The 11,605-nt window shown below is 49.0% G+C and overlaps 1 long non-coding RNA gene across 1 annotated transcript; it reads right to left on the bottom strand.

Annotated features, from left to right (window-relative positions):
* Window positions 1-248: 248 nt before the first annotated feature.
* Window positions 249-5,745, bottom strand: LOC142313206 (uncharacterized). Its single transcript, XR_012754405.1, has 3 exons — window positions 5,675-5,745; window positions 1,492-1,729; window positions 249-543 (listed from the first exon to the last, which is right to left on the bottom strand). It is a non-coding gene; the product is annotated as an uncharacterized LOC142313206 (long non-coding RNA).
* Between the last annotated feature and the right edge of the window lie 5,860 nt (window positions 5,746-11,605).

Genomic DNA, 11,605 nt, shown 5'->3' with positions numbered 1-11,605 from the left:
GACGATTTTGAGTAAAACGGTAGAATTTGACATTTGGCAGATCTGCTCATCTCTAGTTGTCATCCATGTTTACCACGAGCAGATACAATGTAAGTAAGATATTTGTAAATAGAATTTGTTACAACTTGTTCCTTTCTGGAATAGAAGGCATGAGCGCCACCTGTTGGTAGAAGTTGTAATTTTTTTTTATTAACTGCAGTAAAGGTTTTCGCCTGCCTCCCCCTCTGTTGTGTGCGACTGTGTACTAGATGCACAGAAGTAGACGGCTGAGTCCAGAACTTCAACTTTTTTTATTTTTAAGTAAGATTGCAGAATATCCGGTCTTTCCAAAGCCCATTTCTCTGGATTTTCCTTATCTTCTATATCAGAATTATCTTTTCCAGTGGAATAAGAGATGAGCTTCATCCCTCCCTCCTTTTTCTGTTGGTACCATAGAATCGTTATGTAGCTCTGGTCATTGTGTCTGCAGGACATGGTCACCTCTTCTCCAACTGAAGGAGTTAGGAACTTGTCTTTCTGTACTACTTCAATTCCAAGACAGACCTGTGGAGTAATCATGACAAGAAAGGTCAGAAGTCTCAATATGTCTTAGTTTGTCTTCAAATAGTATACACTGTCCATCAAGGCTCAACCTTCTCAGGAGGCTTCATCATGGAACCTCCTTAGATCAGTAAGGTGCATCTTTGTAAAGTTGGCAAGACAAGCCCTTCATCTGCAAGAAGCAAATCTCAAGGGTTATAACTACAAATACCATGGGGGTCCCAAGTCTTGACCAACCACAAGACCCATTAGGTTAATACCCGGATGAGTCTAGTGGTGGTCTACTATACATATAATATTATCATTCTAGGGAATATACTTCTCCCAGTGCTTATGAATTGACATGATTTTGAGAACCTCTTCTTGTAAACCATGGACCACCATCAGCAAAACCTTACAAAGGAGAATGTTTTAGAGACCCTCTTCTTGTAGACCATGTACCACCATGAGCAAAAGCTTACAAAGGAGAAGATTTTAGAGACCCACTTCTTGCAGACCATGAACCACCATGAGCAAAACCTTACAAAGGAGATTTTGGAGACCTTCTTCTTGTAGACCATGGACCACCATGAGCAAAATCTTACAATGGAGAAGATTTTAGAGACCTTCTTCTTGTAGACCATGAACCACCATGAGCAAAACCTTACAAAGAAGAAGATTTTAGAGACCCTCTTCTTGTAGACCATGGACCACCATGAGCAAAATCTTACAATGGAGAAGATTTTAGAGACCTTCTTCTTGTAGACCATGAACCACCATGAGCAAAACCTTACAAAGAAGAAGATTTTAGAGACCCTCTTCTTGTAGACCATGAACCACCAGGAGCAAAACCTTACACAGGAGAAGATTTAAGAGACCCTCTCCTTGTAGACCATGAACCACCATGAGAAAAATCTTACAAAGGAGAAGATTTTAGAGACCCTCATCTTGTAGACCATGAAGAAAACCTACAAAGGAGCAGATTTTCCACCAAGATCAGTTCCAGCAGTTTCTGCATTGCATCCAAGTGTTGGGGTCTTCATAGACTTAGGTTCTTGCATGTGTTTCCTGACCCGTCTTGCTCGCCCGGTTCTTCTTGCTTATCTGCAGGTCCTTGGTTTCCGGCTCCTGCACAGGAAACATCTTCATAGTTTCTTCTCTTCATCTTTTAACGTAAATTCATGTCCGGTGTGACGTTTCCACTGTTGGTCTACAGGAAACAAGTATTAACTCTGCTGCATCTGGAATTGTTAAGAGTCAGATATAAAACCCTAAATCAAGGCGTTCTCTTAGGAGCTAAAGTTGTCATTGCAATATGTGGGACTATATATTTGTCCATAATGGGGTCAGCAAACCACAGTAAAGAAGGTGTTGATAAACTACATATCCCAGCATGCTCTGATGAATGCCTGTCATCATATATTGCAGGGGAATGCTGGGAGTTGTAGTGTCACAACAGCTGGAGTGCCGGAAGTCACTGACTCTTGTATTAATTACTAAGTTACAACACAAGATTGACAAATCTGTCCCTGACCCCTTTTGGGACATTTGTATGTTACATGCATGGTGGCCGGTGTCTGGGTATCGCCCCCTATAGGTCAAAGAAGAGATACAAATATATCATTAGTGCGTATTAAAATGTAGTTTCTATTAATAATCAAATAGTTCTAGACTTCAACTGACTTTGTCTCCATCACACCTCTGCCCTCTTTTCTAGCACCTCCTTATTTAATATATATAGTATAGAAATCAGTCCACCTATATGAAAATTGTATCAGAGCTAATGGACCATGGAAGGTCATTGTATGTCCCTTATGGTTTAGTGCAGTTTCCTGACCTAGCATTTTCTTACAAAGCCACTAGGTGGCGCTCTTTTACCGGGTGCCTCTCCCATTGAGTTCAATACTAGAAATATAAATCCACATAGCATGGGCTCCCCCTAGTGGTGGCATCAGACAGCCAGAATTTTATCATGTAACTGTATCTTTGCAGCACTTTATTCTGCAGCCTGGAAAATATATTATACTAGAAGGTGGCCCGATTCTACGCATCGGGTATTCTAGAATTTACGTATTGTGTAGTTCATGTATGATTTTTGTTATATATATATATATATATATATATATATATAGATGTTGTGTGTAGTTACCAAGTGTTTGTGTAGGGCGCTGTACATGTTCTGGATGTTGTCTGGGTGTGATGGGGGGTGAGAGCGGTGTTGTTTGTGTGTTGCGTTGTTTGTGGAGCGCTGTGTGTCTGTAGCGTTGTGTGTGTGTTGCGCAGTTTGTGTGTGTGTGGTGTGTTTTGGGGGGAGGTATGTTTTGTGCAATGTGCGTGTTGTGCGGTATGTGCGTATATTTGTGTGTGCAGCGTTGTCTGTGTGTGTGGGTGTCTGTGTAGGGCAGTTGTTTGTGGTTCCCAGTGTGTGTGTGTGTGGTGTGGTGTGTTGTGCAGTGCGCGCGCGCGCGTATGTGTGTGTGTTGGGGGGAGGTGTGCACTTCCCATCGTGCTCCATCCCCCATGCAGCGCACTCCCCATCGTGCTCCATCCCGTATGCTGCGCACCCCCCATCGTGCTCCATCTCCCATCCTGCGCACTCCCAAACGTGCTCCATCCGCTATGCTGCGCACTCCCAAACGTGCTCCATCCGCCATGCTGCGCACTCCCTATCGTGCTCCATCCCCCATGCTGCGCACTCCCAAACGTGCTCCATCCGCCATGCTGCGCACTCCCCATCGTGCTCCATCTCCCATGCTGCGCACTCCCAAACGTGCTCCATCCGCCATGCTGCGCACTCCCAAACGTGCTCCATCCGCCATGGTGCGCACTCCCAAACGTGCTCCATCCGCCATGCTGAGCACTCCCAAACGTGCTCCATCCGCCATACTCCGCACTCCCCATCGTGCTCCATCCCCCATGCAGCGCACTCCCCATCGTGCTCCATCCCCTATGCTGCGCACCCCCCATCGTGCTCCATCTCCCATGCTGCGCACTCCGAAACGTGCTCCATCAGCCATGCTGCGCACTCCCAAACGTGGTCCATCCGCCATGCTGCGCACTCCCAAACGTGCTCCATCCGCCATACTCCGCACTCCCCATCGTGCTGCATCCCCCATGCTGCGCACTCCCAAACGTGCTCCATCCGCCATGCTGCGCACTCCCAAACGTGCTCCATCCCCTATGCTGCGCACCCCCCATCGTGCTCCATCTCCCATCCTGCGCACTCCCAAACGTGCTCCATTCGCCATGCTGCGCACTCCCAAACGTGCTCCATCCCCCATGCTGCGCACTCCCAAACGTGCTCCATCCGCCATGCTGCGCACTCCCAAACGTGCTCCATCCCCTATGCTGCGCACCCCCCATCGTGCTCCATCTCCCATCCTGCGCACTCCCAAACGTGCTCCATTCGCCATGCTGCGCACTCCCAAACGTGCTCCATCCCCCATGCAGCGCACTCCCCATCGTGCTCCATCCCCTATGCTGCGCACCCCCCATCGTGCTCCATCTCCCATGCTGCGCACTCCGAAACGTGCTCCATCAGCCATGCTGCGCACTCCCAAACGTGGTCCATCCGCCATGCTGCGCACTCCCAAACGTGCTCCATCTGCCATACTCCGCACTCCCCATCGTGCTGCATCCCCCATGCTGCGCACTCCCAAATGTGCTCCATCCGCCATGCTGCGCACTCCCAAACGTGCTCCATCCCCTATGCTGCGCACCCCCTATCGTGCTCCATCTCCCATCCTGCGCACTCCGAAACGTGCTCCATCAGCCATGCTGCGCACTCCCAAACGTGGTCCATCCGCCATGCTGCGCACTCCCCATCGTGCTCCATCTCCCATGCTGCGCACTCCCAAACGTGCTCCATCCGCCATGCTGCGCACTCCCAAACGTGGTCCATCCGCCATGCTGCGCACTCCCAAACGTGCTCCATCCGCCATACTCCGCACTCCCCATCGTGCTGCATCCCCCATGCTGCGCACTCCCAAACGTGCTCCATCCGCCATACTCCGCACTCCCCATCGTGCTGCATCCCCCATGCTGCGCACTCCCAAACGTGCTCCATCCGCCATGCTGCGCATTTCCAAACGTGCTCCATCCGCCATGCTGCGCACTCCCAAACGTGCTCCATCCGCCATGCTGCGCACTCCCAAACGTGCTCCATCCGCCATGCTGCGCACTCCCAAACGTGCTCCATCCGCCATGCTGCGCACTCCCAAACGTGCTCCATCCGCCATGCTGCGCACTGCCAAACGTGCTCCATCCGCCATCCTGCGCACTTCCAAAGGTGCTCCATCCGCCATGCTGCGCCAGCATCAGCCTCTCTACCTGCAGCATCAGCCTCTCTGTCCCCAGCATCAGCCTCTCTGTCCCCAGCATCAGCCTCTCTGTCCCCAGCCTCCATATCCCAGCCTTCCCCAGGTTCAGCCTCTCTCCTCTCAGCCTCCTCCAGCACGCCGTGCTCCTCTGCCGACACTCACAGATCCGATCGCATACACTCACACACACCCACCCGATCGCATACACTCACACACACCCGATCGCATACACTCACACACACCCGATCGCATACACTCACACACAAAGACACACACACTGACGATATTGCACATACGCGCTGATACTCACAACATCCGGGGATATCACATGCTTCTGGCCATGTGATCCCCCGGCAGGTCCTGGAAGCTCACAACAGCACAGTATCGCCGCCGAGAAGCAAGCGATATCCCAGGATGTTGTGAGTATGTGGATGCGATGTGATGTGTGAGGTGTGTGTGAGTGTGATCTGATGTGTGTGTGCTGTTATGTGTGTGCTGTTATGTGTGTGTGTATGTTCCGCAGCTGCAGGACCTTGATGTGTGGATGCGATGTGATGTGTGTGTGAGGTGTGTATGAGAGTGAGTGGGAGCCGGTGTACACTGGTAACTATGATACACATCGGGTAACTAAGGGACCTTAGTTACCCGATGTGTATAATGGTTACCAGCTTTCACGGCCTCCGTCAAGATCCCAGCATCGCAAGGTTATGTCTGGCGCTGCCGGGATCCTGACGGAGCCGGTGTAGAAGCAAGTGATATCCAAGGATGTTGTGATGTGTGAGGTGTGTGTGAGAGTGAGTGTGAGAGTGAGTGTGACCTGATGTGTGTGTACTCACCTGGGAATCGGGGCTCCGTGTCAGTTGGGCCAGAGCGAGCGTGCATTGCGTGAGGGGGGCGGGGCCTGCAGAGAGCCGGGGCGAGAGGCCAATCCGTGTGGGGGGCGGGGCCATGGCGAGTTCAGCGGCCAATCAGCTTTGTGTCACCGTAAGGACACAATTTCGGAGCATGACAGACAGACAGACAGACAGACAGACAGACAGACAGACAGAATAAGGCAATTATATATATAGATATAGTATAAATATATTAAAAATGAGACGTTAATAAAGAATAAATACCAGTTGCAAATGTCGATACAAGGATGATACTGTCCCGTAGAAGGTTGGATCTTTGTAACTATAATTGTAAAAGAATAAGAATACATCAGTAATAACAACTACAGGTTCATAGGGGGTTTTCCGGGCTTCACATAGAATGAGAGAAGATTGCTGAATCCTGCAATATGCACACTGTTAGGATTCCCCTCTGCTGCCTGCTCCATGCGATGTGGTTATGGGCTGAATAACTTCTCCACAGAATATTGAGAAAAACAGAAAAATGTACTAGTCAAGACAATATAGTTTGTATGAAAAGTGCACAATTAGGGTGATGTGGCAACCATTCAAGAAGCCAACAGAGGGGATTCCTGACAGTGTGCATATTGGATGAAGAATAGTACAGCGTATTGGAGTCAGCAAGCTACATTCACAGAAAGCGACTGTAGAGAATTATACAGAGCCTGGAAAATCCCGTTCATATATAAATATCCTCACTAGTATTGGCAATGTTGGATGACAAGGCAGAGTGGATGATGTGGTGGATGAATATATTTTGGTGCCTCTGATATTTAGTAATACTAAACTAATTTATGCCAAAAATAGAGGCCAAATAGGATAAAGAGCTTTCATGAACAGGGCTGGATGGGTGCAGCACTGATTTCATCACTTTTTTAGTTTATTTGGCCTAGGAAAGGTTTCATTACTGGTATCCGTATAGATCAGCCATGGGATTTGTGTAACAAGTAGACTGTATACCTCTATGGTCTTTTGTATGAAGATATTTGGATAAGTCCATCGTTACCTTCAATTTGTGTAGACTGCAACTTTTATCAATATAAATATGTCACAATATTGCAACATTCTAGAAAAACACCTGCACAAGCTGCAATTCACATCACAACCACTGGGTGGCCATGTATAGACACATATAGCAAAAGCATCTCCCAACAGAGTTCGTTTTAAAGCTGATCATGTGCTGAGCGAAAGAGAAAAGTAATGAAGGACACAACGGAAGCCCAACCCTAGTGGGGATCCCCAACCCTGCTTGGTGTATACAATGCCCCCAGGACTCTATATACTGCTGGGTCGGTCCCTGAGAACCTGTACCTAGGCAGTGTAAACTTCATAATTCGATGAACCTTCCAATACAATCAGTAAAGATATCATTCCTAAAATTTTGAAATGTGATTTTCTGGATGATATTTTGAATTTTCTATCTCTCACTGTTAAGATTAATCTACCCTTAACATTATAGACTGTGCATGTCATTGTCAGTGGGCAAACGTACAAAATCAGCAAAGGATGAAATACTTATTTCCTTCACTGTAGACTTATTCACATTATGAGCCCTCACATAGCCTCCTATATACAGTGTGAGCCCCCACATAGCCTCCTATATACAGTGTGAGCCCCCACATAGCCTCCTATATACAGTGTGAGCCCCCACATAGCCTCCTATATACAGTGTGAGCCCCCACATAGCCTCCTATATACAGTGTGAGCCCCCACATAGCCTCCTATATACAGTGTGAGCCCCCACATAGCCTCCTATATACAGTGTGAGCCCCCACATAGCCTCCTATATACAGTGTGAGCCCCCACATAGCCTCCTACGGTATGTACAGGATGAGCCCCACATAGCCTCCTATATACAGTGTGAGCCCCCACATAGCCTCCTATATACAGTGTGAGCCCCCACATAGCCTCCTATATACAGTGTGAGCCCCCACATAGCCTCCTATATACAGTATGAGCCCCCACATAGCCTCCTATATACAGTGTGAGCCCCCACATAGCCTCCTATATACAGTGTGAGCCCCCACATAGCCTCCTATATACAGTGTGAGCCCCCACATAGCCTCCTACGGTATGTACAGGATGAGCCCCACATAGCCTCCTATATACAGTGTGAGCCCCCACATAGCCTCCTATATACAGTGTGAGCCCCCACATAATGTTACGGGGAGCTGTCTGATAATAACCGAAAGGAGTATCAGACAGTCAGGGTCCACCGTGCAAAGACTTTGCTGCAGATTATGGCAGAGTGCAATACCTCTGTTAACTCACAGAAGGATATAATAAGAAAGTAAAGCAATTCCTCCCTTACTTGGAGGGTGTGTGGAATGATCTCTGTTAATAATCACAGAGACAAAGGCAATGTGTGCGAAATGGCACCTACCTAGGTCCGCTCTTCTAGTGGTGCAAAAGAGACGAACAGCAGCGTAAGCCGCACAAAGCTCCTACCTGCGTTCGCTCCACTAGTGTGCGAGGACACGAACCACTAGATATGGCACCTGCCTAGGTCCGCTCTTCTAGTGGTGCAAAAGAGACGAACAGCAGCGTAAGCCGCACAAAGCTCCTACCTCTGTTCGCTCCCCTAGTGTGCGAGGATACGAACAACTGCCAGACGCAGTATAAGGAACGTTACCCTAGCGGCAACGTCCACCTACGAGTACAATCACAAGGCCCAGCCAGACCATGTGCCTCAGGCACCTGCCTATGTCCGCTCCCCTAAGAGGTAAGGATACGGACAGCAGCCGAAGCTGTAAGGTATAAGAACGCTACCCTGCCGGTAGCGCTCACCTAGCATAGACAGAGGAATGCCTAGAGGAACGCGCACAGAGCGTCTACTCATATGCATGAACCAAGAGGACTGAGCACCATGCGGCGTGTGTCAGGGTCTTATATAGACTCTGTGCCTCATCCAAGATGGAGGACACCAGAGCCAATCCGCTTCCAGAACGACAGGAGTGACGTCATGCTGGCCTATCACCGAGCAAGACGTCACAAGCACATGACCAGCGACCAATCAGCATAGAAGGTGTCAGAGACATGTGACCTCGTGTCAGCGATGATGTCACCCGCACATGTGCAATGGCTCCAAGATTGGACTTAGTCTCCGGCGCTCGAACATGTGCAGTAGCAAGAAATCTGGACTTAGTCTCCAGCACTCGCACATGTGCAGTAGCAAGAAATCTGGACTTAGTCTCCAGCGCTCGCACATGTGCAGTAGCAAGAAATCTGGACTTAGTCTCCAGCGCTCGCACATGTGCAGTAGCAAGAAATCTGGACATAGTCTCCAGTGCTCGCAGCAACCGTAACAGTACCTCCCCCTCAAGGGCCCCCCTCCCGGCGACGCAGATAATCGGCAACTAAGTCGGGAGCATGGACAGCCTCCTCAGGCTCCCAAGAGCGATGTTCCGGGCCATAGCCCTCCCAATCTATCAAGAAGAACCTGCGCTCTCTAACCATCTTAGAACCAACTATGGCTCGTACCTCATAGCTAGAGCGAGAGGAATCAGAGGCAGGAGAGTGCACTTCACGAGCGTGAGGTAAAATAGCCGGCTTTAGCAGTGAGACATGGAATTTGTCATGAATCCTAAGATGGACAGGTAACTTCAATTGATAGACTACAGGATTTACCTGTCGAAGAACCTCATAAGGACCCAGGAAGCGAGGAGCAAATTTGACAGAGCTCACTCTAAGTCTCACGTGTTTTGCAGAGAGCCACACAAAGTCCCCTGGAGAAAAGACAGGAGCCGGGCGACGAAACCGATCGGACACTGTCTTCATACGGTCCTTAGCTGCTTGGATCGACTCTTGAGTCCGATCCCAAACCTCTCTGGCATTAGTTGCCCAGTCGGCCACAAGAGGAGGAGGTGCAGCAGCGGGAAACGGTACCGGTACCCTAGGGTGTTGCCCATTATTGAGTACGAACGGTGTCTGCCCAGTGGCCTCAGCCAGCGAATTGTTAAGGGCAAATTCTGCCCAGGGTAGGAGGGAGGACCAGTTATCATGGTTCTCAGCAACAAAGTGTCGAAGGTATATAATCATAGATTGATTGGTACGTTCAACCAAACCATTAGTCTCCGGATGGTATGCCGAAGAGAGATTCAACTCAATTTGCAGAAGGCTACAAAGATGTCGCCAGAAACGGGAAGTAAATTGCGGGCCTCTATCACAAATGATACGATCTGGCATCCCGTGAAGCCTAAAGACATGCTTGAGGAATAGTTTGGCTAGTACCCTGGAAGATGGGATTCTCGATAACGGTACGAGATGAACCATCCGGGAGAAATGGTCCGTAATGACCCACACAAATCTATGTCCCTGTGAACATGGAAGATCACCCACAAAGTCCATGCCTACCACCTCCCATGGTCTATCTGGCACTGGTAAAGGATGCAAGAGCCCAGCCGGTCTCTGCCGTAATGGACGGTTGCGAGCACACGAGTAGCAGGAACTGCCATATCTCTTGACGTGGCTGGCTAAGTGTGGCCACCAATACCACCTCTCCAGTAACTCTCGTGTCCGCCTAATACCAAAATGCCCACCCACCTTTGAGGTGTGGGCCCATGACAGTATATCATTCTGTCGATCAGGCGGAACAAATGTCTTGCCCGGTGGGATTTGGTCTAACGTCACAGGAGAGAGCGTATGAAAAACCCTGGAGGGAAGGATAAGACGAGGTTCGTCAATCTCTTCCTGGGTAGAAAGCATAGAGCGAGACAGGGCGTCTGCCTTGTTATTCTTACTCCCAGACAAATAGTTGATGGAGAAGTGAAAGCGGGAGAAAAACAAGGACCAGCGGGCTTGGCGAGGATTCAGACGCTGAGCGGTTTGTAAGTACGTCAGATTCTTATGGTCTGTATAGACCTGGAAAGGATGTTTCGCTCCTTCCAGCAAGTGATGCCACTCCTCCAAGGCTAATCTCAAGGCGAGCAGTTCCCTATCCCCAATGGTATAGTTTCTCTCTGCCGGTGAAAAGGTTTTAGCAAAGAAGAAACACGGCCTTTTTCTACCTGCACCGTTCTTTTGATACAAGACCGCACCAGCACCCACTGAAGAGGCATCAACCTCTAAGAGGAAGGGCTTACTCTCATCGGGTCTTTGAAGAACGGGAGCAGTTGAAAAGTGTCTTTTTACTGCCTCAAAAGCCTGAGATGTCTCAGTAGACCAGGCTTTGGGATTAGCACCTTTCTTAGTCAAGGCCACCAAAGGGGCCACCAAAGTAGAAAAATGGGGTATGAACTGCCTGTAATAATTTATAAATCCTAAGAAGCGTTGCACCGCCTTCAAGGAATGAGGTTCGGACCATTGCAGGACAGCAGAGAGCTTCGCAGGATCCATAGCCAGACCCTCTTGTGAGATAATGTAACCCAAAAAAGGCAATGAGGACTGCTCGAATACACATTTCTCGAGTTTAGCAAACAATGAGTGCTCCCTTAAACGGGAAAGGACACGAACGACATCCTGACGATGAGTCTCCAGATCAGGAGAAAAAATCAGGATGTCGTCCAGATACACCACTACTGAGGATAACAGTAAATCCCTGAACACATCATTTACGAAGTCCTGAAATACTGCGGGTGCATTACATAACCCAAAAGGCATGACGAGGTATTCATAGTGACCGTCTCGGGTGTTAAAAGCGGTCTTCCATTCGTCACCCTTTCGAATTCGTACCAAGTTATACGCACCCCGCAGATCCAACTTCGTAAAAACTTGAGCTCCTCTCAGTCTGTCAAAGAGCTCCGAAATTAAAGGTAATGGGTATTTGTTCTTTATTGTGATTGCGTTGAGACCCCTGTAATCTATGCAGGGACGCAAATCACCCTCTTTCTTCCGAACAAAGAAAAACCCAGCTCCCGCGGGAGAGACAGACTTACG

Source organism: Anomaloglossus baeobatrachus, chromosome 5 (genome assembly GCF_048569485.1).
Source record: "Anomaloglossus baeobatrachus isolate aAnoBae1 chromosome 5, aAnoBae1.hap1, whole genome shotgun sequence".
NCBI lineage: Eukaryota > Metazoa > Chordata > Amphibia > Anura > Aromobatidae > Anomaloglossus > Anomaloglossus baeobatrachus.
Note: the sequence above shows the minus strand (reverse complement) of the source record. Positions and strands in the feature narration are given on the sequence as shown.